Source organism: Pinus tabuliformis, chromosome J (assembly GCF_031772625.1).
Source record: "Pinus tabuliformis cultivar Carrire ecotype Pingquan chromosome J, CPIR1, whole genome shotgun sequence".
NCBI classification, from domain to species: domain Eukaryota; kingdom Viridiplantae; phylum Streptophyta; class Pinopsida; order Pinales; family Pinaceae; genus Pinus; species Pinus tabuliformis.
In genome coordinates, this window is record NC_142295.1 from 688080330 (window position 1) to 688107948 (window position 27619).

A 27619-nucleotide genomic window follows, 5' to 3' on the forward strand; every position below is an offset into this window, starting at 1 on the left:
CAAACAAGAAGAAGAATTGCAGAAGCCTCAAGCTATTTGGCATTACTCTCTTCCACTGAACCACAAAATGTGAAAGAGGCATGCAAAGATGAATGTTGGGTCAAAGCAATGGATGAAGAACTTGAGCAGATCGAAAAGAACAACACTTGGGAACTGGTTCCTAGACCAAAAGATAAGAATGTCATAGGGACAAAATGGGTCTTCAAGAATAAATTGAATGAAAATGGAGAAGTAATTAGAAACAAGGCCAGACTTGTTTGTAAAGGGTATGCGCAGCAAGAAGGGATAGATTTTGAGGAGACCTTTGCTCCTGTAGCAAGACTTGAGGCCATCCGAATGTTCCTTGCTCTCTCAAGCTTTCAAAACTTCAAGGTATTTCAAATGGACGTGAAATCAGCCTTTCTGAATGGAGACTTAGAAGAAGAAGTATATGTTGAGCAGCCAGATGGTTTCATTCTTGGGAATGATCCAAACCTTGTATGCAAATTAAAAAAGGCTCTCTATGGTCTCAAACAAGCTCCAAGGGCTTGGTACTATCGATTGGAAAAATATCTTCACCAACAAGGCTTTTCAAAAGGATCAGCAGATAGCAATCTCTATATAAAAATTGAAAATAACAAATTACTAATACTTGTTGTTTATGTAGATGATATTATCTTTGGCATCAATGAAGAGACTATGAGTCAAAACTCTGCCTTGGTTATGCAGAAAGAATTCGAAATGTCACTACTTGGAGAATTGACATACTTTCTTGGATTGCAAATCCAACAAAATGAAGGAGGCATCTTCTTGTCTCAAACCAAGTACCTCAAGCAGATCTTGAAGAAGTATGGCATGGAAGATTCAAAGCCAGTATGTACACCCATGGTTACAGGATGCAGCCTCAGTGCAAATGATGAATCAGCAGCAGTTCATCAACCAACTTATAGATCCATGATTGGGAGTTTGCTTTATTTGACAGGTACCCGACCAGACATCTTGCAAGCAGTCGGAATAGTTGGGAGATTTCAGGCAAATCCAAAGGAGACTCATCTTCAGGCAGTGAAGAGAATCTTCAAATATCTTCAAGGGACACAAAATTATGGATTATGGTATCCTAGAGATACAGATCTCACACTTCATGCTTATACAGATGCAGATTGGGCCGGAAGCGTGGATGACAATGTTAGACTCCGTCTCATGTCAGAGATTGATTCTTCTTCAAAACCTTGTTTTGAAGAAGAAATCATTATGTGTTGTTTTAAATTATGTAATTTATGCTCCAGCTCTGGATTATGTAATTTATTCTCTAGCTCTTCAAAAGGCAGCAGCAAACTTCAACGCTCCTATCCCTGCACAAGCACAATTTGAAACATCATCAGCAATCAGAGGCAAAAAGCTATTTGGAGGGCGCCATCTGCATTTTTGGAATAGGATACCAATCTTCATCTGGATTGAATGTTTTTTTTTTCAACAGTTTTTATGTTCAGTGACTAAAGTCGATTACTTCACATTGCGCCATGGCTTCATCTCTGCACACTTAGCTCCAGGAAGCAGATTTAATTTTCACAAATATATTGAGAGATCCCTGGATGATGACTTCAAGACAGTTGTTGGAATTAGCCTTCCATTATGGGTTTTTGCTATGATATACTTACTTCTCAACGTGCATGGTTGTCAGGCATACTTCTGGTTAAGTTTTTCTCCTTTGATTATAATTCTATTGGTTGGAACTAAACTGCAAGTAATCATAAGAAAGATGGCACTAGAAATCCAATCCAAACATGTTGTAGTTCAAGGAATTCCATTGGTGTGGCTCAGTGATGAATATTTTTGGTTCGGTCGCCCTCAATTGATTCTGTTTTTGATACATTTTACTCTGTTCCAGAATACTTTCGAAGTTGCCTTTTTCCGTTTCATATGGTTTCAATTTGACTTGAAATCTCCTCTCTATGTACTTGTGACACAGATGGGTTCAAATATGAAGAAGACCGTATTTGATGAGCAGACATCTAATGCAGCGAAGAGATGGCACCAGATTGTCAAAAGTAACATGAAGCGGAACAAAAGATCGGGTACTGTCACTGGATTTAAAAGAGGAGAATCTTCAAATCAAGGATCCTCCCCAGCGCATTTGCTGCACAGGGACAAAACAGTGGGGTATCTGGATAGAAGACAACCTTATCACTCAGATATGAAATGTCAGACCTTGGAATGCTGGGACCGAAAATTGAAGGATTTTGTAGCTATCAAAATTGTTCGTGGCGTACAAAAATACCGAGAGGCAGGAATGATCGAAATTGAAGCGCTTCTTGAAGTTTCTAAGTATGACAAAAATAGCACACGGGTGTTAAGGGATTTTCAGATGACTTCAAACGGTGGCCAAAGTCCAGTGCAATTAAGATAATTGATTTTGGAAGTATGACATTTGAACATCAAAATCACACCTCAGTTGTTGCTACACGGCATTATCGAGCTCCTGAAGTCATTCTGGGACTTGGATGGAATTACCCTTGTGATATTTGGAGTATAGGGTGCATACTTGTGGAAATCTGCTCGGGAGATACTTTGTTTCAGACCCATGAAAACTTGGAACATCTTGCTATGATGGAAAGGGTTTTAGGAGCTTTGCCATGGCCTGAATTGGCCTGGAACAAGATTGAATTGGCCTGAAGGAGCATTTTCTAGAGAGAGCATCAGAACAGTGAGAAAATTGCCAAAGCTTAGGGATTCGATAAAGCAGCATGTAGACCATTCGGCGGATCTTTTTATAGACTTGTTGCAAGGCCTTCTTCGGTTTGAACCGTCTGAACGTTTGACAGCTTTGCAAGCTTTGAGACATCCATTCTTCAGAGAAGGACCGAGATATGGGTACAATTCGTGAGTGTATGCATTCGACAGTTATTTGGTTGGATCTCCATGAGGCAATGGGTTGTATTTGTGGCCGGAATAGTCAAGAAAATGTCAATGTCCTCATCAACATACAGTATGCGCGAGCCATAGCAGCAGCACGGAAGATTGATTATCATAGAGCCCACCATTTCAGTTATAAATAAGAGTGGCTACCACAACATAGCCGATAGACTAATGACAAAGTCCGATGACAGTGCTATGCTAAGGGAGTTGAAAGCAACAAACAAAATTCAATCTTGTTTACGAGGTGGAGGGAGATAATATCAGAATTCTGAATTCAAACTATCAAGGAGATCAAAGAAGTTGCTGACGCCGTAACATTAAGTAGAGGCGGTTTTCCAGAGTCCTGGTGGTTACCTTACAGGGAACATAGATAATGTCAAGCGGTTGCACCTGCAAAATATATCAGTCTTTGTCTCTTATCTCAGAAACGAATTTACGACTTTAGCCTTCGATTATCTCTCAGATCCAACATTGGAAATTAACTCCCTTGTCAACTTCGCCCAAGTAGATGGACTCATCACAGATTTTCCAGCAACAGCATACCCCAGAACATTGAATCCAGGCGACCGCTATTCAAACGGTGCCAGAACAACAGAATAGGATTCGACTCCTATTTCCCCAGATTTTAATTAACGTTTTAACTGGATTTGCGCTCCATGTGTCGGCCATCAGAGGAATTCAAGGGAAACGACGTTCTGTTTTAGAAAAAATGGTGATTCTCTTTATTCTGGCAATCATGGTTGAACAGCTCATTATTTTTATTGACCTGTAGGGAAAAGTTTTTGGAGAAGATATTACGCTACTATTGTTTTAGTTCTCATTCAAATGCAGCGTAAAGTCAAAAGCCAAATTGAAATACATATAACTATCCCAGCATAGAAAACGAATTGGTTGGTCTATTTTGGGTCTTCAGTTGCCGATCAGAAGATTCAGCTACAGGTTTTGCCTATTCATTGGTTATCAACAAACAAATTGTAACGCTGTTCCTTAAGCAGAATTTTTCCTATTTTTAAGATTTCAAGTGAAACCGGCCCCCATCTTTCATCGATTGGTTTTTTCTGAGTTATATTTAATATATTGTAAAAAGAGTGAAAGAGGGAGTTTTTCTGAGCTTTGGGAGCTATTGGTGAGACAGAGAGCTTTTTATTGTACAGTCCATGAACAGGGATTTTTAATGAGAAAGACACAGCTCTGTTTTCTGAGATTCATGTGGTATGACAATTTAACATTAGTTTTTCCTCTGTTACATATGTAAACCGTTATGTTTCATTTCATTTCATGACCATTTCTAGCTGAACAAATGAAGTGTTTAGGTAGGAATTCATAGTATTATATGCTCCTCCTATAAGTTTGTTCACGTTCGATGTTTTCTTCTGTTTGACAAGGATTCATCTCCTATGCCCTTGTCAGCTCCTCACCAGTCTTGCCATCCCATTTAAAATCTAGATTTGGTGTTAAATTGCTTGCCTACCTTGCCTCAATTGATAATCTATGTAGTCATTATATTTCTCTGTTCAAGCTGTGATTTTGCCCATGCAGCCCAGAAAAGCCCCGTCATTAAAAACCCCCAAATCAACCTTCCTAATCAGTTTACTAGCCTAATATTAGTGTTACTTTTGTGGGTCATCTCGCCATTGAAGATTTTATCGAGATAGACCAGAGAGAGCCTTCTCATACCCCGGAGGGCTAGCTACGAGGTGAAATGGTTTAATGTTGCCTTGAAGGTTTACCTTCCTCAGCCTAGGGTGAAATATCAAGCACTAACATAGTGGCGACCATACTGGGGAGAACATTCAACTTGTTGATTGTTTTGTCCCGGTACATGCAATCAAGATACAGATCTGATGCTGATGGTGGACAGCTGTCAGACACTCATGCAGGCTGAACCATTCACCCGGCGACTCCAACTCGATCCAGACATTCCAGTGCCTGTTGATATGTTCATGCAATGGTAGGGTATGTGGCAAACCCTGCACTTTGTGAAGCTCTAAACGAATTTAGAGAATGCTTAGTGGATATTGAAATTAATGAAGAAGTTTAAAGTTTTTTCCTTCAATGTTTGAAATCTCCGAATTATCATCCTAGCGTCTGTGAGTTACTTGTTGAAAGAATCGAGAAAGAGATTCAAGATTTAGATGAGCAGATCCAGTCTTATGATTTCCAAGACCCTAAAAAGTTCTTGGAAATCCTTCCTCCTTCACAACAAGAAATGACAGACTTGCCTATAGAGGTATACATTGACAGTGTGCAGCTGGAAGTATGTGTTGCAGAGTTGGGACAGCCAACAGAGTCCGGCTTCCGTGATCCTATTGCGGCATACATGGACACATTTTTCAGGTTGATTGACAGATCAGGCTGTCTTTTCCGTGACCAAGGTCACCACGTGCATGAAGGGCTGCCAACATCTGCATCTGTGACTTCGTGGCAGCATTCTCAAGCGTCTTCATTTTCAGGTTTACTTGAATGGTTAATATGGCATTTTAGCATTACCTGATCTATTATTTGTACAGCAGATTAGAGTAGGTTTTGTAAATAAATAAGCAACCATAAGGGCAGCATCTTGTTTTAGTTTGCTTGAAGATTGTTTGAGTTCAGTTTTAGTTTGAAAATAAGTCAAGAGTTGTGTTGATGATGACTCCATTGCCCAATGGATGGAGGCACTGTCTGCTCTCCCAAAGTTCTGCGGTTCTTGGCACCTCCAGGAAGCTGCAGTTGCCATCCCAAATGGAGCCGATGTTAGACTCCGTCTCATGTCAGAGATTGATTCTTCTTCAAAACCTTGTTTTGAAGAAGAAATCATTATGTGTTGTTTTAAATTATGTAATTTATGCTCCAGCTCTGGATTATGTAATTTATTCTCTAGCTCTTCAAAAGGCAGCAGCAAACTTCAACGCTCCTATCCCTGCACAAGCACAATTTGAAACATCATCAGCAATCAGAGGCAAAAAGCTATTTGGAGGGCGCCATCTGCATTTTTGGAATAGGATACCAATCTTCATCTGGATTGAATGTTTTTTTTTTCAACAGTTTTTATGTTCAGTGACTAAAGTCGATTACTTCACATTGCGCCATGGCTTCATCTCTGCACACTTAGCTCCAGGAAGCAGATTTAATTTTCACAAATATATTGAGAGATCCCTGGATGATGACTTCAAGAAAGTTGTTGGAATTAGCCTTCCATTATGGGTTTTTGCTGTGATATACTTACTTCTCAACGTGCATGGTTGTCAGGCATACTTCTGGTTAAGTTTTTCTCCTTTGATTATAATTCTATTGGTTGGAACTAAACTGCAAGTAATCATAAGAAAGATGGCACTAGAAATCCAATCCAAACATGTTGTAGTTCAAGGAATTCCATTGGTGCGGCTCAGTGATGAATATTTTTGGTTCGGTCGCCCTCAATTGATTCTATTTCTGATACATTTTACTCTGTTCCAGAATACTTTCGAAGTTGCCTTTTTCCGTTTCATATGGTTTCAATTTGGCTTGAAATCTCCTCTCTATGTACTTGTGACACAGATGGGTTCAAATATGAAGAAGACCGTATTTGATGAGCAGACATCTAATGCAGTGAAGAGATGGCACCAGGTTGTCAAAAGTAACATGAAGCGGAACAAAAGATCGGGTACTGTCACTGGATTTAAAAGAGGAGAATCTTCAAATCAAGGATCCTCCCCAACGCATTTGCTACACAGGGACAAAACAGTGGGGTATCTGGATAGAAGACAACCTTATCACTCAGATATGAAATGTCAGACCTTGGAATGCTGGGACCGAAAATCGAAGGATTTTGTAGCTATCAAAATTGTTCGTGGCGTACAAAAATACCGAGAGGCAAGAATGATCGAAATTGAAGCGCTTCTTGAAGTTTCTAAGTATGACAAAAATAGCACACGGGTGTTAAGGGATTTTCAGATGACTTCAAACGGTGGCCAAAGTCCAGTGCAATTAAGATAATTGATTTTGGAAGTATGACATTTGAACATCAAAATCACACCTCAGTTGTTGCTACACGGCATTATCGAGCTCCTGAAGTCATTCTGGGACTTGGATGGAATTACCCTTGTGATATTTGGAGTATAGGGTGCATACTTGTGGAAATCTGCTCGGGAGATACTTTGTTTCAGACCCATGAAAACTTGGAACATATTGCTATGATGGAAAGGGTTTTAGGAGCTTTGCCACGGCTTGAATTGGCCTGGAACAAGATTGAATTGGCCTGAAGGAGCATTTTCTAGAGAGAGCATCAGAACAGTGAGAAAATTGCCAAAGCTTAGGGATTCGATAAAGCAGCATGTAGACCATTCGGTGGATCTTTTTATAGACTTGTTGCAAGGCCTTCTTCGGTTTGAACCGTCTGAACGTTTGACAGCTTTGCAAGCTTTGAGACATCCATTCTTCAGAGAAGGACCGAGATATGGGTACAATTCGTGAGTGTATGCATTCGACAGTTATTTGGTTGGATCTCCATGAGGCAATGGGTTGTATTTGTGGCCAGAATAGTCAAGAAAATGTCAATGTCCTCATCAACATACAGTATGCGCGAGCCATAGCAGCAGCACGGAAGATTGATTATCATAGAGCCCACCATTTCAGTTATAAATAAGAGTGGCTACCACAACATAGCCGATAGACTAATGACAAAGTCCGATGACAGTGCTGTGCTAAGGGAGTTGAAAGCAACAAACAAAATTCAAACTTGTTTACGAGGTGGAGGGAGATAATATCAGAATTCTGAATTCAAACTATCAAGGAGATCAAAGAAGTTGCTGACGCCGTAACATTAAGTAGAGGCGGTTTTCCAGAGTCCAGGTGGTTACCTTACAGGGAACATAGATAATGTCAAGCGGTTGCACCTGCAAAATATATCAGTCTTTGTCTCTTATCTCAGAAACGAATTTACGACTTTAGCCTTCGATTATCTCTCAGATCCAACATTGGAAATTAACTCCCTTGTCAACTTCGCCCAAGTAGATGGACTCATCACAGATTTTCCAGCAACAGCATACCCCAGAACATTGAATCCAGGCGACCGCTATTCAAACGGTGCCAGAACAACAGAATAGGATTCGACTCCTATTTCCCCAGATTTTAATTAATGTTTCAACTGGATTTGCGCTCCATGTGTCGGCCATCAGAGGAATTCAAGGGAAACGACGTTCTGTTTTAGAAAAAATGGTGATTCTCTTTATTCTGGCAATTATGGTTGAACAGCTCATTATTTTTATTGACCTGTAGGGAAAAGTTTTTGGAGAAGATATTACGCTACTGTTGTTTTAGTTCTCATTCAAATGCAGCGTAAAGTCAAAAGCCAAATTGAAATACATATAACTATCCCAGCATAGAAAACGAATTGGTTGGTCTATTTTGGGTCTTCAGTTGCCGATCAGAAGATTCAGCTACAGGTTTTGCCTATTCATTGGTTATCAACAAACAAATTGTAACGCTGTTCCTTAAGCAGACTTTTTCCTATTTTTAAGATTTCAAGTGAAACCGCCCCCCATCTTTCATCGATTGGTTTTTTCTGAGTTATATTTAATATATTGTAAAAAGAGTGAAAGAGGGAGTTTTTCTAAGCGTTGGGAGCTATTGGTGAGACAGAGAGCTTTTTATTGTACAGTCCATGAACAGGGATGTTAAATGAGAAAGACACAGCTCTGTTTTCTGAGATTCATGTGGTATGACAATTTAACATTAGTTTTTCCTCTGTTACATATACAAACCGTTATGTTTCATTTCATTTCATGACCATTTCTAGCTGAACAAATGAAGTGTTTAGGTAGGAATTCATAGTATTATATGCTCCTCCTATAAGTTTGTTCACGTTCGATGTTTTCTTCTGTTTGACAAGGATTCATCTCCTATGCCCTTGTCAGCTCCTCACCAGTCTTGCCATCCCATTTAAAATCTAGATTTGGTGTTAAATTTCTTGCTTACCTTGCCTCAGTTGATAATCTATGTAGTCATTATATTTCTCTGTTCAAGCTGTGATTTTGCCCATGCAGCCCAGAAAAACCCCGTCATTAAAAACCCCCAAATCAACCTTCCTAATCAGTTTACTAGCCTAATATTAGTGTTACTTTTGTGGGTCATCTCGCCATTGAAGATTTTATCGAGATAGACCAGAGAGAGCCTTCTCATACCCCGTAGGGCTAGCTACGAGGTGAAATGGTTTGATGTTGCCTTGAAGGTTTACCTTCCTCAGCCTAGGGTGAAATCTCAAGCGCTAACAGACAGGAAGAGCACAAGTGGTGGTGCATTCTTTATGGGCTCCAGATTAGTATCTTGGTTCAGCAAGAAACAGAGTTCGATTGCCTTATCTACAGCTGAAGCAGAATATGTGGTTGCAGCATCTTGTTGCACACAACTTCTTTGGATGATGCAGACCTTGCAGGATTTTCAAATCACTTGCACTTCACCAGTCTCTATCTTATGTGATAATACAAGTGCAATCAGCATTTCAAAGAATCCAGTCATGCACTCAAAGACCAAGCACATACCAATCAAGTACCATTTTCTTCGGGAACAAGTGCTTGAGCAGAAGGTCAAGTTGGAGTATGTTCCTTCTAAGGAACAAGTTGTTGATATTCTCACAAAACCACTGCCTAGGGAAACTTTTGAATATCTCAGACAAAAGCTGGGAGTAGTTGATGCTTCATCCTGCTGTTGAAGCTTGTCTGTTCTATAGAAAATTTGGTATACGCAAGTTACGTAAGGGATATCCGCGTATATACGCCGATTTATACTGGGAAAGTCACGTGTATGGGGTACGCGTGTTGCAGAAAGCATATCCGGGTGCATACGCCGTTTTCTGCAGGAGAAGTCGCGTATATGGAGTTCTGAACAGCAAGGGCAGACTCTGGTCGGAGAAGGTCTGAGATGGGTATGCCAGGATTCTTCAGGCACAGGTTCAGGGGGAGCAGCAGGCACAGGTTCAGGGGGAGCAGATTAAAGTTTCATAAAGCATTGGTGGCATTTAGATGCTTTTGGTTCTAGTACACAACTGTTGTTGGTTTCAGGAGAAGGAGCTCAGAAGGAAATCTTGGATGCTGATCTAAAAGAGGTGTATCAGATGCTGCTTGTGACTTTCATAAGTCTTGGTCTAGATTTGTTGTCTCTATGTCATGTATCTCTTCTGTGATATCTCTTTTATGGTGTCAAGGTCATGTAACGGCCTATGTTGATTTACCCACTATGCCTAGGATGGATGAATGATGTAATGTTATTGGTTATTATATTTCTGGTGTATCTCCTTTTGGTTGGGAGTATGGATGCATGCATTGAGTCTAGCATGTACTCAGGGGGAGCACAGCCCTTTGCCCTTGATGACAAAGGGGGAGAATGATTCTAAGGATCTTAGGGTTGCCATCAAGTCCAAAGGGGGAGATTGTTGGCATTATGAGACAAGTGTTGTCCTTGATGGCAAACCTCACTGATGACAAATCATAGTGCAGAAGGTCAGCAACAAGGAATTGATGATCAGGCTATAAGAAGAAGAGAAAATTCATATACGCAGGTTCATCAAGCCCAAGTCGCGTGTACACGCAGGTTGGCTTCAGTAAAAGCGCGTGTATGTGGAAAACTCCTTTTTGGTCCATGGCGGTTATTCCTTGGAAGTTGTGCCTATGGTTTCGGACCATGGTGTCTCGACGGACGTGTCGATCCCTAGTTTTGAGTTGATGGTTTTGGATTTCTATGGTTTTGGCTCGTGGTATTGAGCAAGGCCTAAGGCTATATAAGGAGAAGAAGATCATTAGGCAAATGTATCTGAAATGTCTTGAATATCTGATGAAGTATTAGATCCAGTATGCAGGTTATTGGTTGATGGTGTATTGCTTGATATGAGCTAAGGAGAGATCTCATCGGTTGATGGAGAACAAGATCTAAGGAGAGATCAGGATCAAATGGTTTGAAATGAACTATCTTTATATGGTTGATTATGCGAATTTCTAGATCTGCATACTGACGCAATGTTATGTTCTGGGTATAACTGAAATCTGGTACAGCTGCAAGTTATGAAAATTTATTTTTAGATCTGTACACAGGTTGTCTTCAGTAAAACCGCGTGTATACGCGGGTTGCCTTCATAGTAGTAGCGTATATCTTTTGGAGCTTGATTTTTGGGTTGCAGCTGGATCTGACTGTTATTGCAGAGTTCTGTAGTCTGCTCTGTGTTCTGGTGACTTGGTTTGACAGGATTTCAGTGGTTCAGTGATTCAAAGATTGATGATGCTAATATTGGTTGTTTTATATGATTTGTGAATGAATCATGGTCTTCAGATTGTAATGTTGTGCTTCAGGAGTATCCAGTCTGAAAATTGATGAAAAGTGGTACCTGAAGGAAAGAAGATTGTAGGCCAGCACCTACGTACTAGTATCTTAGCTAGTACAAGAGCAAAGGGGGTTGGAGCTCCCTTCCAAGGAAGTTTAGAGAATGAGAGAAGGTTGAAGCCTTTGGCAGGTTGTAGCCTGCGTACTGGTATAAGATTGCACCAGTACAAAAGATTGTAAACTGAAATTCTTATTAAAGAAAGATAGAGACAACTCGCAGCAGGTGGTTTTCACCCACATTGGGTTTCCACCTTATATCATGGTGTTCATGTGTGTGGCTTTTGTGTGATGATCTGTTCTGTTATACTGCATCTGTTTACTCTTAATATGGTGAACGATGACCTGATGCACTTAACTGAAGATAAACTAACTGAATTATAAGTTTTCTGGTTATACGCTGTTTTCCTTAGACACAGTAGCGTGTACACGCTGGTTCACTTAACTGAAGTAGCGTATATGTTTCTGAGCATTGAAAAAGTTTTATTGATCTGATAATACTGATTCACCCCCCCTCTCAGTATTATTTCCAACAATTGGTATCAGAGCAGGTCCTTCAGAGAAGCTTGATCGCTTGAAGGTAGATCGTTCATCATGAGCAACTACGAGAGAGAAGCATCAATCAGGCCACCAGTTTTTGATGGGACAAACTTCAATTATTGGAAGGTAAGAGATACTGCCTATCTTCAATCTCTTGGTACAGAAGTTTGGGACATCGTAGAAACAGGCTACACTTTTCCTTCAGCTACTCCTATAGATGCAGCTGAGAAAAAGAAGTATGAAACAAATGCGAAACCAGTCAGTACCCTATTAGGATGTATATCCCAAACGGAATTCATGAAGGTAATGCACTACAAATCCGCAAAAGAGATATGGGACAAAATTGTCACGAGCTATGAAGGAGATGAACAGGTAAAGTGTGCTAAACTTCAAACTCTCAGGATTCAATATGAGACTCTCAACATGTATAATGATGAAAGTGTGGCCAACTATTTTCTTCAGGTAGATGAGATTATTAATTGCATGAAAAATTTGGGTGAAGAAATAAAAGAGGCTATAGTGGTTGAAAAGGTTCTAAGATCATTGTCCCCCAAGTTTGAATCTAAAGTATCTGCAATAGAAGAAAAGGAAAATCTACGAATTCTTACTATGTCTCAGCTACATGGAATTCTAACTGCTTATGAAATGAGAAAGGGAGGTCCATCAGACAGAAGAGAAGCTGCTTTCAAGGCATCAGGCAAAGAAGATTATTATGAAGCAAGCCGCGTCCCAGAAGAAGAGGAAAAAGAATCAAATTTTGTCAGAAATCTTCAAAGGGGTTCTGGAAGGTTCAGAGGTAAGTTACCTTTTAAATGCTTTGCTTGTGGAAGAGTAGGTCATTATGCTGCAAAATGTCCTTATAAGGATAAAGGAAAGGAACCTGCTAGATGGAACAAGAAACAAAGTGCAAATAAGAAAAGCTACTACACTCATGAAGATAGTGATGGTCTATCGATTAGTGATGAAGATGAACGAGATAATGAATATAAGTTGTTAATGGCATTTGAAGATGATGATTATATGGATGCTATAGATGTGGATAATCTTTATGATGAAATTACTAGACTCAAGAGATGTATAGAAGAAAAGAATATGATCATTGATACTCTACAATTTCAAATTGATGAAAAGGAAAAACATCTTGAAAAACTAGAAGGTGAAATTGTTGGTCTTAGAAAAGAGATTGAGAAAACAAAAGCTATTAATCTTAAATTTGTTAAAGGATCTGAAACCTTGGATGAGATTATCAATGTGCAGCGATCTCCTCTGATCAAGACAGGTCTTGGATATCATGGAGAAACATCTCAAGCCTCTACCTCTAAAAGTTATCTTGATGCAGCAAGGAAAAGCGAGCAAAGGCCAAATAAAAGTAATCAGGTGAATCAGGGACAGTTTACCTCAAGAACAAATAAAGACCATTAAGAAATTTGGGGACAAACTGCCTTAAGGACAAACAGAAGCTACAATCAGCCATAGGTAAAATCTTCCCAATTTGCTCCAAGAATAAATAGAAGCTACAATCAGTTGGATGATAGATCTAATTATCGCAGAATTTCCCTTAATGGCCAATGCTTTTCTTGCCATAACTTCGGTCACAAAGCAGCTCAATGTGTTGCATACAAGACAATCATGACTAGAGAAGATCAAAAGCAAGGGAGAATGACTGAAACCATGAAAAGGACTTATAACAACTTTTCGGTTCTTGAAAATGAAGTTGAATGCTCTATTTGTAATAACTTTGGTCATGAAGACTCTGAATGCAGGAGCAGGTTCTGGAAGACAATTCAGAAGGAGCAAAACTCAAATGTCAGAACATGGAGAATAAAGGAACCACAACCAGAAAGATGTGGGATAGCCTTTTATGCAGAAGGTCAAGAAAGTCTATGGTACATTGACAGCGGATGTTCGAAGCATATGACAGGGGACAAAGAAAAGCTTGAGTCATATACTGCATTAGAAAAAGGGAAGAAAGTTTCTTTTGGAAACGATATCTCTGCAGCCATAAAAGGAAAAGGTGTGGCTCCATTGAAAGAGAAGGTCAAAGCTGGAAATGTTTTGTATGTTGATGGATTGAAGCATAATCTTCTGAGTGTCAGTCAGATGTGCGATCAAGGAACAGAGGTAATATTTAGATCAAATGGATGTTGTGTTCGTGATCTTGATACAGGTAAAACAGTGATCAAAGGAAGAAGGACTCCAAATAATCTATACATATTTGAAGAAGGACCACAACAATGCTATTTGAGCAAGGATGATGAACACTGGCTATGGCATCGAATGTTGGGGCATCTAAGCTTTTCACAAATAAGGAAAGCATGCAAATATCAGGCAGTTCGTGGTCTTCCAGATATCAAAATTCCAGACAACACTATATGCAAATCTTGTCAGTTTGGAAAGCAAACCAGAACTAACTTTCCAGAGAAGGAAGGATCAGCTAGCATGCCTCTTGAGCTAGTACATACAGATACATGCGGTCCATTCAGAAAAAGAACACCTCGAGGAGAAGAATACTTGATATTATTCATTGACGATTTCTCCAAGTTTTTCTGGTTAGGACTTATGAAGCACAAAGATGAAGCATTCGAAAAATTCAAATCCTTCAAAGCCTTGGTTGAAAATGAATCAGGACACAAAATTAAGTGCCTCAGATCTGACAGAGGTGGGGAGTTTACCTCAAACGAATTTTTCGATTTCTGTGAAGAACATGGGACAAGAAGAGAATTCTCTACAGCTAGAACTCCTCAGCAAAATGGGGTGGTGGAAAGAATGAACAGAACAATCCAACAAATGGCTCGTGCTATGCTTGATGAATCAGGTACTCCCGCAACTTTCTGGGGTGAAGCTGCACATGCTGCGGTTATTATTCTTAACAAAACAAATGTCCGAGTAAACAGCACTCAAACAACTCATGAGCTCTGGAGTGGTGAGACTCCTTCGGTGAAGCACTTCAAAATATTTGGGAGCAAATGTTATATTAAAAATACTGATGAGCAACTTGGCAAACTTGAACCAAGAGCAGATGAAGGCATTCTTCTTGGTTATTCTCCATATAGCAAAGCATACAAGTGCTACAATAAAAGACTTGGCAGAATTGTTGACAACATTGATGTAGTGGTTGATGAGAAGGGATATATTCCTAGGCAAGTTCATCATGAAGACATTGAAGAAGATGAAGGCTACACTCAAAGGCAGAATGATGAAGAAGAAGAACCTCAAGAAGAACCAGAGGAGCAGGCAAGAATAGAAGAGAAAACTCCATCCAGATATGTTCAAAAGAATCATCCAGAATCTCAGATTGTGGGGCAGAAAGAAGCAGGAATACAAACAAGAAGAAGAATTGCAGAAGCCTCAAGCTATTTGGCATTACTCTCTTCCACTGAACCACAAAATGTGAAAGAGGCATGCAAAGATGAATGTTGGGTCAAAGCAATGGATGAAGAACTTGAGCAGATCGAAAAGAACAACACTTGGGAATTGGTTCCTAGACCAAAAGATAAGAATGTCATAGGGACAAAATGGGTCTTCAAGAATAAATTGAATGAAAATGGAGAAGTAATTAGAAACAAGGCCAGACTTGTTTATAAAGGGTATGCGCAGCAAGAAGGGATAGATTTTGAGGAGACCTTTGCTCCTGTAGCAAGACTTGAGGCCATCCGAATGTTCCTTTCTCTCTCAAGCTTTCAAAACTTCAAGGTATTTCAAATGGACGTGAAATCAACCTTTCTGAATGGAGACTTAGAAGAAGAAGTATATGCTGAGCAGCCAGATGGTTTCATTCTTGGGAATGATCCAAACCTTGTATGCAAATTAAAAAAGGCTCTCTATGGTCTCAAACAAGCTCCAAGGGCTTGGTACTATCGATTGGACAAATATCTTCACCAACAAGGCTTTTCAAAAGGATCAGCAGATAGCAATCTCTATATAAAAATTGAAAATAACAAATTACTAATACTTGTTGTTTATGTAGATGATATTATCTTTGGCAGCAATGAAGAGACTATGAGTCAAAACTTTGCCTTGGTTATGCAGAAAGAATTCGAAATGTCACTACTTGGAGAATTGACATACTTTCTTGGATTGCAAATCCAACAAAATGAAGGAGGCATCTTCTTGTCTCAAACCAAGTACCTCAAGCAGATCTTGAAGAAGTATGGCATGGAAGATTCAAAGCCAGTATGTACACCCATGGTTACAGGATGCAGCCTCAGTGCAAATGATGAATCAGTAGCAGTTCATCAACCAACTTATAGATCCATGATTGGGAGTTTGCTTTATTTGACAAGTACCCGACCAGACATCATGCATGCAGTCGGAATAGTTGGGAGATTTCAGGCAAATCCAAAGGAGACTCATCTTAAGGCAGTGAAGAGAATCTTCAAATATCTTCAAGGGACACAAAATTATGGATTATGGTATCCTAGAGATACAGATCTCACACTTCATGCTTATACAGATGCAGATTGGGCCGGAAGCGTGGATGACAGGAGGAGCACAAGTGGTGGTGCATTCTTTATGGGCTCCAGATTAGTATCTTGGTTCAACAAGAAACAGAGTTCGATTGCCTTATCTACAGCTGAAGCAGAATATGTGGCTGCGGCATCTTGTTGCACACAACTTCTTTGGATGATGCAAACCTTGCAGGATTTTCAAATCACTTGCACTTCACCAGTCTCTATCTTATGTGATAATACAAGTGCAATCAGCATTTCAAAGAATCCAGTCATGCACTCAAAGACCAAGCACATACCAATCAAGTACCATTTTCTTCGGGAACAAGTGCTTGAGCAGAAGGTCAAGTTGGAGTATGTTCCTTCTAAGGAACAAGTTGCTGATATTCTCACAAAACCACTGCCCAGGGAAACTTTTGAATATCTCAGACAAAAGCTGGGAGTAGTTGATGCTTCATCCTGCTGTTGAAGCTTGTCTGTTCTATAGAAAATTTGGTATACGCAAGTTACGTAAGGGATATCCGCGTATATACGCCGATTTATACTGGGAAAGTCACGTGTATGGGGTACGCGTGTTGCAGAAAGCATATCCGCGTGCATACGCCGTTTTCTGCAGGAGAAGTCGCGTATATGGAGTTCTGAACAGCAAGGGCAGACTCTGGTCGGAGAAGGTTTGAGATGGGTATGCCAGGATTCTTCAGGCACAGATTCAGGGGGAGCAGCAGGCACAGGTTCAGGGGGAGCAGATTAAAGTTTCATAAAGCATTGGTGGCATTTAGATGCTTTTGGTTCTAGTACACAACTGTTGTTGGTTTCAGGAGAAGGAGCTCAGAAGGAAATCTTGGATGCTGATCTAAAAGAGGTGTATCAGATGCTGCTTGTCTCTATGTCATGTATCTCTTCTATGATATATCTTTTATGGTGTCAAGGTCATGTAACGGCCTATGTTGATTTCCCCACTATGCCTGGGATGGATGAATGATGTAATGTTATTGGTTATTATATTTCTGGTGTATCTCCTTTTGGTTGGGAGTATGGATGCATGCATTGAGTCTAGCATGTACTCAGGGGGAGCACAGCCCTTTGCCCTTGATGACAAAGGGGGAGAATGATTCTAAGGATCTTGGGGTTGCCATCAAGTCTAAAGGGGGAGATTGTTGGCATTATGAGACAAGTGTTGTCCTTGATGGAAAACCTCACTGATGACAAATCATAGTGCAGAAGGTTAGCAGCAAGGAATTGATGATTAGACTATAAGAAGAAGAGAAAATTCATATACGCAGGTTCATCAAGCCCAAGTCGCGTGTACACGCAGGTTGGCTTCAGTAAAAGCGTGTGTATGTGGAAAACTCCTTTTTGGTCCGTGGCGGTTATTCCTTGGAAGTTGTGCCTATGGTTTCAGACCATGGTGTCTCGATGGACGTGTCGATCCCTAGTTTTGAGTTGATGGTTTTGGATTTCTATGGTTTTGGCTCGTGGTATTGAGCAAGGCCTAAGGCTATATAAGGAGAAGAAGATCATTAGGCAAATGTATCTGAAATGTCTTGAATATCTGATGAAGTATTAGATCCAGCATGCAGGTTATTGGTTGATGGTGTATTGCTTGATCTGAGCTAAGGAGAGATCTCATCGGTTGATGGAGAACAAGATCTAAGGAGAGATCGGGATCAAATGGTTTGAAATGAACTATATTTATATGGTTGATTATGCGAATTTCTAGATCTGCATACTGACGCAATGTTATGTTCTGGGTATAACTGAAATCTGGTACAGCTGCAAGTTATGAAAATTTATTTTTAGATCTGTACGCAGGTTGTCTTCGGTAAAACCGCGTGTATACGCGGGTTGCCTTCATAGTAGTAGCGTATATCTTTTGGAGCTTGATTTTTGGGTTTTAGCTGGATCTGACTGTTATTGCAGAGTTTTGTAGTCTGCTCTGTGTTCTGGTGACTGGGTTTGACAGGGTTTCAGTGGTTCAGTGATTCAAAGATTGATGATGCTAGTATTGGTTGTTTTATATGATTTGTGAATGAATCATGGTCTTCAGATTGTAATGTTGTGCTTCAGGAGTATCCAGTCTGAAAATTGATGAAAAGTGGTACCTGAAGGAAAGAAGATTGTAGGCCAGCACCTACGTACTAGTATCTTAGCTAGTACAAGAGCAAAGGGGGTTGGAGCTCCCTTCCAAGGAAGTTTAGAGAATGAGAGAAGGTTGAAGCCTTCGGCAGGTTGTAGCCTGCGTACTGGTATAAGGCTGCACCAGTACAAAAGATTGTAAACTGAAATTCTTATTAAAGAAAGATAGAAACAACTTGCAGCAGGTGGTTTTCACCCACATTGGGTTTCCACCTTATATCATGGTGTTCATGTGTGTGGCTTTTGTGTGATGATCTGTTCTGTTATACTGCATCTGTTTACTCTTAATATGGTGAATGATGACCTGATGCACTTAACTGAAGATAACTAACTGAATTATAAGTTTTCTGGTTATACGATGTTTTCCTTAGACACAGTTGCGTGTACACGCTGGTTCACTTAACTGAAGTAGCGTATATGTTTCTGAGCATTGAAAAAGTTGTATTGATCTGATAATACTGATTCACCCCCCCTCTCAGTATTATTTCCAACATAATGGTGGGTGAACTCATGAACTAAGAAACTTGTGCTTTATAACCAAGTTGATTCAATAACTCAATCAAAGGATAATGTATCTTGACTTTCTCTAGTTCTTTTTGCAGGATGAAAGCAAAGGGGTTCCTATCAACTTTAACTAACTCAAATGGTTCATTATTTTCTTTTCAGATTGGTTTCGTTTGCACTGGTTTTTGTTACATTTTTTAGACTTCAGATTCAATATGAGTGGGATGGGAGACCTCTCCTTTGGTCAGTGGGACTAGGTTGACTAGTTTCTTCCCATTTTCTACTAGTTTTGGGGCAATGGGATGAGAAATTTATGCATTATGATCCTACATCCTAGACCTGTTCCTAGATGATCTCAAATCATACTTCCTATGCACCTAGGCTTGGATGAAATCAAAAAACTATTTGCAGTATATGTCTATCTCATCATCATCCAATGAGATATTCAAATCATCCCCTTCTCCTTCCTATGCTTCTATCTCATTTTCTCCTTCTGAGAGAGAAGAGAATTGGTTTTCCTGCACTTCTATAGTATCTTCAAAATTTTTCTTAGGATTGTCTTCTAAATAAAAAGGATGTTGTATCTGATATTGTTGATCCTTTATTTCCCTTTGCAAGAGATGCAAATGTGGCCTCCTATACTGAGGGTTAAAGTTCCTACTGGGACCTTATTGGCCTTGTTGAGGATGATTTTTTCCCTCCAATTCTAACTTCACAAGTTTGTTTAACAAATACCTTATTAACTTTTTCATTTCATCCAACTTCTGTTCTTGGGTTTCTTTTGCATGAAATGAGGAAAGAGATTCTTCCTTTCCCCTGCTCCTATCACCATATTCATCCTTCCCTTTCCATTTCCTAGTGGATGCAAATTTTTCTTCAACTTCATAGAATTTGCCTAAATTTGATCCAGTGTGCAAGATTTTATTTCTCTGAGAGTGAACCTAAATTTTGGTTCAACGGCTCCAACGAAAACCACCTTAGTAGCTCCTATGGATGTTTGATTTGATCAGGGAGGTTGTTATATAGTTTATTAAACATTTGTATAAATTATGAGACACCCTAATTATATTTTTTCTTTATTTCATTAAATTCAGTAAGAACATACCCATGGTCCGTTTTCTCTCCCCACTTCTGCATGAAAGAATTCTCCATTTCCTCCAAAGTGTTAATTGAAGCATTTGGTAAGGTCTTAAACCATTTCCTAGCCATCCCATCTAAGGATTGAACAAAGAGTCTTAAGAATATGTCCAAATGCTTAACATTTAAATTCTCAAAAAATTCATAAAATACTTCTACGTGTTTTTGGGCTGAAGTATCATCCTCCCCAACGAATCTTGGCAGAAGTTTAAGATAATATTGAGGCATTCCATTCAAAGGTTGTTGCAAGTTAAGAGGCGAATATTTTTTAAGTAGGAAACCATGGAAAACCATGTTTTGCAATGGAGGTTGAAAAATTTCACCACAGGGCCTAGTTGAGGAGATGTGTGAATGAAAACTAACTAGAACTGGGATGGAGTGTGTTAGTTCCAGTCTTCGCAGCCTATCACCGGGGATCAACATGAGCTCTTACTATGTCTGATTTTGGTAGATGTTTTGCACATGATTTTCAGAACAAAACATGTCACAAGTGTGACCATCAAAAGAATCTTGGAAAAATCTTTCCAATGGTATATCACACTCCCGTAACCGGCTCCCGGATTAGAAGATATGATCGAAATGAATGAGTGATTCTTGGTTATGCATGTTTTGAGGTCAGTTGCTGCACACAATGACAAGTTTAGTAAAAAATCAGTTTATGAAATAATGGTAAGGAATTTTTTAAAAGTGAAAGAGGTTTTTGTTCATCGTAGACCAAATAACAAAAACCTCCTTCAGTTTATGTACAGGTGCTACTATGTCGAAGATATATAGTAATATTTGGAGCTTACATTAAAACAAAGCAAATTTTTCATATTTTTTACTGTTTTGGTCATTTTAGTGCGGGGCAATTTTACAACAGATGAAAAGTAATTTTGAAAACACCAAGGAGGTTTTTGTTAAAAACGAACCATATAACAAAAACCTCTTTCATTTTATTCACAGGTGTCACGAATTGCGATATGTCACTATATCTTTACAACTCATTTTCACAGATTTAAATTTTTAATGATTTTCTGTTTTAGAGATGATTTTGTGGAACAAATTGCAAGAACTGGAAATGAATTTCCCAAATTTGAGAGAGGTTTTTCTCTGAAATGAAATTATCTACAGAAACCTCTTTTATTTTTTTAACAGGTGCTATGGTTTAGGAGATACGAGTTCATCTTCAACACCTATTTTCAGAAATTCGGCCCAAGTTTAATGTAACTGATTCTATTTTGAAGAAAATGTTTAAGCTCAATCCCTTAGTACAAGGATGAGAAAATGTATATATTTTGTGAGTTTCATAGTGTAGGGGTTGGAATTTGGCATAAGGTTGGACTCTTGAGAAAGAAAGGAGCTTCATTGTACACTCATATTAGCATTTTGGCTAAGGAATTGAGACTAGGGTTTGCAGCACTCTTTGGGATCCCTGTGGCATTTTGTTTTGGTACAATGTTTTCTTTTGTATTTTTGAATTTACTTATGTGTTATGTGTGACATTATCCTATCTTTTTTCTTCCTAACTAAATCAAACAAGAGTGAAAGTAGAATTCATTGAAATTGCAATGCTCTACTTGAGGCTTGCTTTAGTTTCTTGATGTTTTTAGTTGTTTGGAGAGGATCCATTGCTTCTATTTCCATCTTCAACTCCTCACCTATCTAATCCCTCCACCTCATTTGATTTGAAGTGACAAAATCAGTTGCCTACCTTGCCCCATTGAGATCTTTGCAAGACTGACCCTCATTCCCTACACCCAAAATCTGCCTTTCCATTAGAACCAACAAACACATCATTTTATTCAATCAAACCCATTACACATATACCTAGCCTAAGATCACTACTTATATCAGTAATCTCAAGCCTTTAGTGATCATATTTTGCTGAGATTGACCCAGAGAGAGCCCTCTCTCGACTTGGTAGGGCTAGCTACTAGGTTAAGCATGGTTTGATGTTGGTCCTGGATCCTACCTTTCTCAGCTTGAGGTAGATTTAGGTGCTGAATAGTGGCGACTCCGCTGGGGAAGAAATGTTTATTATCATTTTTTTGCTTTGTAGACTACAAACGAAACCTGAAGTTAGCCAGGTAGCCTTCGAAATGCTTTTGCTTTGCATTAGCAAAAGTAGATAAAAGTTGCTTCAGTCAATCTCTGGTCTAGTCTTATGAATTAAACATCTGACTTGCAAATTGCCCCAATACATGTATCAAGTTAGATCTGATTGTTGATGGTGGAAAATAGTCAGAGACATATGAAGGCTAAAACATTCACCTGTTGACTCTAACTCAATCCAGAGATTCCAGCGCTCACTGATCCCTTCATGCACTAAAATAAAATGGTAGGGTATGTGGCAGACCCTGTGTTTTGTGAAGGTTTAAAAGAAGTTAGAGATCAGTTAGTGGATATTGAAATTGATGAAGTATTTTTCATTTTCATGCTTCAACGTTTGAGATCTCTGAAGTTTCCTCCTAAAGCTAAAACTGGTTTCTTTGAGTTAGTTGTTGAAAAAGTTGGAAGGGGATTCAGTATTTAAATGATCAGATCCAATCATATGAATTCCGATATCCCAAAAAGTTCTTGGAAACTCTCCCTCCTTTAAAATAAGAAAAAATAGAGCTACCCATGGATGTTTGCATTGATAGTTTGCAGTTGGCGGTCTGTGTTGAGGAGTTAGGGCAGCAAACAAAGTCTATTTTCTTTGATCCTATTGTCACATATATGGAGTATTTTTTCAGTTTGAATGATAAGTGAGATTGTCTTTTACATAACCAAACTCGTTATTGTTGGAAATAATATTGAGAGGGGGGGGGGTGAATCAGTATTATCAAGTCAAATATTCCTTTTTCAAAATCAAATGATATACATTACTTCAGTTAATTAAACCCGCATATATACACAACTATGCAAAAGGAAACCTACGTATACAATGCAAACTTTTTAATTTACTTTATCTTTTTGATGTTGATTGTTAATCTTTGTTTGAGAATCAAATAACTAGTAACCAAAAGCAGTAAAACAGAGCAAAAAGACAATCACACACAAGAACACAGGATATAAGGTGGAAACCCAATGTGGGTGAAAACCACCTGCTGCAATTCATCTCTATCTTCTCTTTAATTAGAAACTTCTTTTTACAATTGTACTGGTGCAGTCCTTCCCAGTACGCAGGCTGCAACCTGCAGAGAGCTACAACCCTCTCTCGTTTTCTAGCTTCTCCTGGAAGGGAGCTACAACCCCCTTAGCTCTTGCACTAGCCAAGATACTAGTACATAGGTGTTGGCCTACAAAAGGCTACAACATTCTCTTTCTTTCAGGGACCACGTTTCATGAATTTTCAGACTGGATCCACAAATAGCATCAATCAAACATCAAGAATTTCTGCATCAACCAATCACCTTTTCACCAATCAAAACTGAATCAAAATAAACACTTCTTTGACGACTGTACCAAGATCACAGTAACAATAACCACACACCAAATTTGAACCCAGAACACTGCAGCAATAAACAGAAGCAGCTAGATCACAACTCAAAAATATACACTGCTTTAATAACCTGAAACCTGCGTACATACGCTTCTGTTGTTGGAACAACCTGCGTATACGATCCTTAGCTTCACTGAACCAGCGTGTATATGCGCCTTCGCTTCACTAAACCTGCATATAGATCTATAAAGGATAATTCTCTCTTTCAGATATTCAAACACTAATTAACCCAGATTATCAGACTTATAGATCAAGCAAGCGCCACATATAGCAGATCAAAATCATACAAAGATACTATCATTCAAGCTTAAAGATTATGACCCATCAATAGAACTTATCCTTCTCTTTGCGCTAAGGTTCCTCCTTCATTCAGATCCAGATCTGCACCATAACCCAATTACCAGTATTCTAGATCTAGCACTTTATTAGATATTCAATAATAATTCAGATGATCTTTTGCCACATGATCTCCTTCCTCTTTTATAGGTTTAGGCCTTCCACAATACCATGGTCCAAAACCATAATAATCCAATACCACGGACCCAATACTTGGAATCAACACTTCTGACGAGGTACCATGGTCCAAAACCATAGGTTCAAATACCAAGGACTAACTACCACAGACCAAAAGTAAGTTCTCCAACATATGCGCGCTTTTCCTTGCATGAAAGTGCGTGTATACGCATACGTGCCTTTGAAACTTCTAACCCACGTGTATACGCGTCTTCGTCTAGATGAACCTGTGTATATGTCTTTTCCTTCATTCTCAAAGCCTGCACTGAGATCTGTTACCCAAGAGAGTTGCCATCAAGGACAACACCTGTGCCATAGCTCCAAACTTGTGCCATAATGCCAACAATCTCCCCCTTTGGACTTGATGGCAACCCAAAATCTTCAAAGTCATTCTCCCCCTTTTTCATCAAGGGAAAAGGGTTGTGCTCCCCCTGAGTACATGCCGAAATTTATACCCTGCTGTGCTGACCATGCTCCCCCTGACTGTAGGCAAGATGTGCAAAAGATGTTCTTCAAGAATAACCATGACTTAAGCATCATAAAAGACCTTCCTATCACCAAAAGACTCAATAAATACATCCATCACCCAACCAAGTGGGGATACATCAGAAATTTACATATGACAACCAAGATCATTACATGTTCATCCCAGGCATAGTGGGGAAACCAAAATAGGCCATTACATGACCTTGACACCATAAAATAGATACCACAAAAGAGATACATGACATAGAGACGAAATATCTAGAACAAGACTTATGAAAGTCACCAATAACTGATAGCAGAAGCATCTGTCAATCACCATTCAGATCAGCAACCAAGATTTCCTTCTGTTCTCCCTCTGCCTCTATTCCACCTGAAACCAACAACAGTTGTGATCTAGAACCAAAAGCTTCTAAGATAATGCCAACAATGCATTATTAGAAGATTATCTGCTCCCCCTGAACCTGTGTCAGATGGTCTCAGTCAGACCCATATCAGAATATCTTCAACCAAAGCCTGTTCCTACTGATGTCCATCAAACCTCCATATACGCGACTCTCTCTGTACAAACCGGCATATGTACGCGGATCCTCCTCATGAAACTTGAGTACACCCATTTTTCTCTGAAACATACAAGTTTTAACAGCAAGATGATGCATCAACTACTCCCAGCTTCTATCTGAGGTATTCAAATGTCTCCCTAGGCAGTGGTTTAGTGAGAATATCAGCAACTTGTTCCTTAGAAGGAACATACTCCAATTTGACCTTTTGTTCCAACACTTGTTCCCGGAGAAAGTGATACTTGATTGATATGTGCTTGGTCTTTGAATGCATGACTGGGTTCTTTGAAATGCTGATTGCACTTGTATTATCACATAAGATGGAGATAGGTGGTGTACAAGTGATTTGAAAGTCCTGCAAGGTTTGCATCATCCAAAGAAGTTGAGTGCAACAAGATGCAACAGCCACATATTCCGCTTCAGCTATAGATAAAGCAATCAAACTTTGTTTCTTGCTGAACCAAGATACTAATCTGGAACCCATAAAAAATGCACCACCACTTGTGCTTTTCCTGTCATCCACACTTCCGGCCCAATCTACATCTGTATAAGCATGAAGAGTGAGATCTATATCTCTAGGATACCATAAGCCATAGTTTTGAGTTCCTTGAAGATACTTGAAAATTCTCTTCACTGCCTGAAGATGAGTTTCCTTTGGATTTGCCTGAAATCTTCCAACTATTCCCACTGCATGCATGATGTCTGGTCGGGTACCTATTAAATAAAGTAGACTTCCAATCATAGATCTATAGGTTGGTTGATGTACTGCTGCTGATTCATCATTTGCACTGAGACTGCATCCTATAACCATAGGGGTACATACTGGTTTCGAATCTTCCATGCCATACTTCTTCAGAATCTGCTTGAGATACCTGGTTTGAGACAAGAAGATACCGCCTTCATTTTGTTGGATTTGCAATCCAAGAAAGTATGTCAGTTCTCCAAGCAAGGACATTTCGAATTCTTTCTGCATTACCAAGGCAAAGCTTTGACTCATAGCTTCTTCATTGCTGCCAAAGATAATATCATCTACATACACAACAAGTATTAGCAATTTGATATTTTCAATTTTTATATAGAGATTGCTATCTGTTGATCCTTTTGAAAAACCTTGTTGATGAAGATATTTGTCCAAATGGTAGTACCAAGCCCTTGGAGCCTGTTTAAGACCATAGAGAGCCTTTTTTAGTCTGCATACAAGATTAGGATCATTCCCAAGAATGAAACCATTTGGTTGCTCAATGTACACTTCTTCTTCTAAGTCTCCATTCAGAAAGGTTGATTTCACGTCCATTTGAAATACTTTGAACTTCTGAAAGCTTGAGAGAGCAAGGAACATTTGGATGGCCTCAATTCTAGCAACAGGAGAAAAATTTTCTTCAAAGTCTATTCCTTCTTGTTGAGCATACCCTTTACGCACAAGTCTGGCCTTGTTTCTGATTACTTCTCCATTTTCATTCAACTTATTTTTAAAGATCCATTTTGTCCCTATGAAATTCTTATCTTTTGGTCTAGGAACCAACTCCCAAGTGTTGTTCTTTTCAATATGCTCAAGTTCTTCATCCATTTCCTTGACCCAACATTCATCTTTGCATGCCTCTTTTACGTTTTGTGGCTCAGTGGAGGAGAGCAAAGCCAACTAGCTTGAGGCTTCTGCAATTGTTCTTCTTGTTTGTATACCTGCCTCTTTCTGCCCCAAAATTTGAGATTCTAGATGATTCTTCTGAACATACCTGGATGGAGTCTTCTCTTCTATCCTTATCTGTTCCTATGGTGCCTCTTGAGGTTCTTCTTCATCATCAATCTAATTTGGAGAGTAGTCTTCATCCTCTTCGATATGTTCATAATTTACTTGCCTAGGAATGTATCCTTTTTCATCAACCACTACATCAATGCTGTCAACAATTCTTCCAAGTCTTTTATTGTAACACTTATATGCTTTGTTGTGGGGAGAATAACCAAGGAGAATGCCTTCATCTGCTCTAGGTTCAAGTTTGCCAAGTTGTTCATCATTATTCTTGATATAGCATTTGCTTCCAAAAAATTTGAAATGCTTTACCGAAGGAGTCTCACCATACCAAAGCTCATGAGGAGTTTGAGTGCTGTTCACTCGGACATTTTTTTTGTTGAGAATAACAACCACAGCAAATGCAGCTTCACCCCAGAAGGTTGTGGGAGTTCCAGACTCATCAAGCATAGCACGAGCCATTTGTTGGATTGTTCTGTTCATCCTTTCCACCACTCCATTTTGCTGAGGAGTCCTAGCTGTAGAGAATTCCCTTATTATTCCATGTTCCTCACAAAAATCGAAAAATTCATTTGAGGTAAATTCCCCACCTCCATTGGACTTGAGGCACTTAATTTTGTGATCTGATTTGTGTGGAGCGATAAAAAGGTGCCTTTCGAACTCCTAATTACCTTCACATTAATTATCAACCCAGGGACGACTTTTTATTTCAAGAGTGTACTCTGTCTGAGGCGGCTATTTACTCAAGAGTAATGTTTTGCAGTATAGTGCTTAAAACCCAAAAGTAAATGAATGCTTGAAAAAGAATCTAATTGGAACAGCAAGAAACTGAAATGTTCTAAACTAAATCATTCATTCAAAC

The 27619-nt window shown here is 39.3% G+C and overlaps 2 pseudogenes; both read left to right on the top strand.

Annotated features, from left to right (window-relative positions):
- The first annotated feature begins 1948 nt into the window (after positions 1 to 1948).
- LOC149228690 (serine/threonine-protein kinase AFC1 pseudogene) lies at positions 1949 to 2927 on the top strand (annotated as a pseudogene).
- A 3487-nt stretch (positions 2928 to 6414) lies between these two features.
- Positions 6415 to 7363, top strand: LOC149228691 (serine/threonine-protein kinase AFC1 pseudogene; annotated as a pseudogene).
- The last annotated feature ends 20256 nt before the right edge of the window (positions 7364 to 27619 follow it).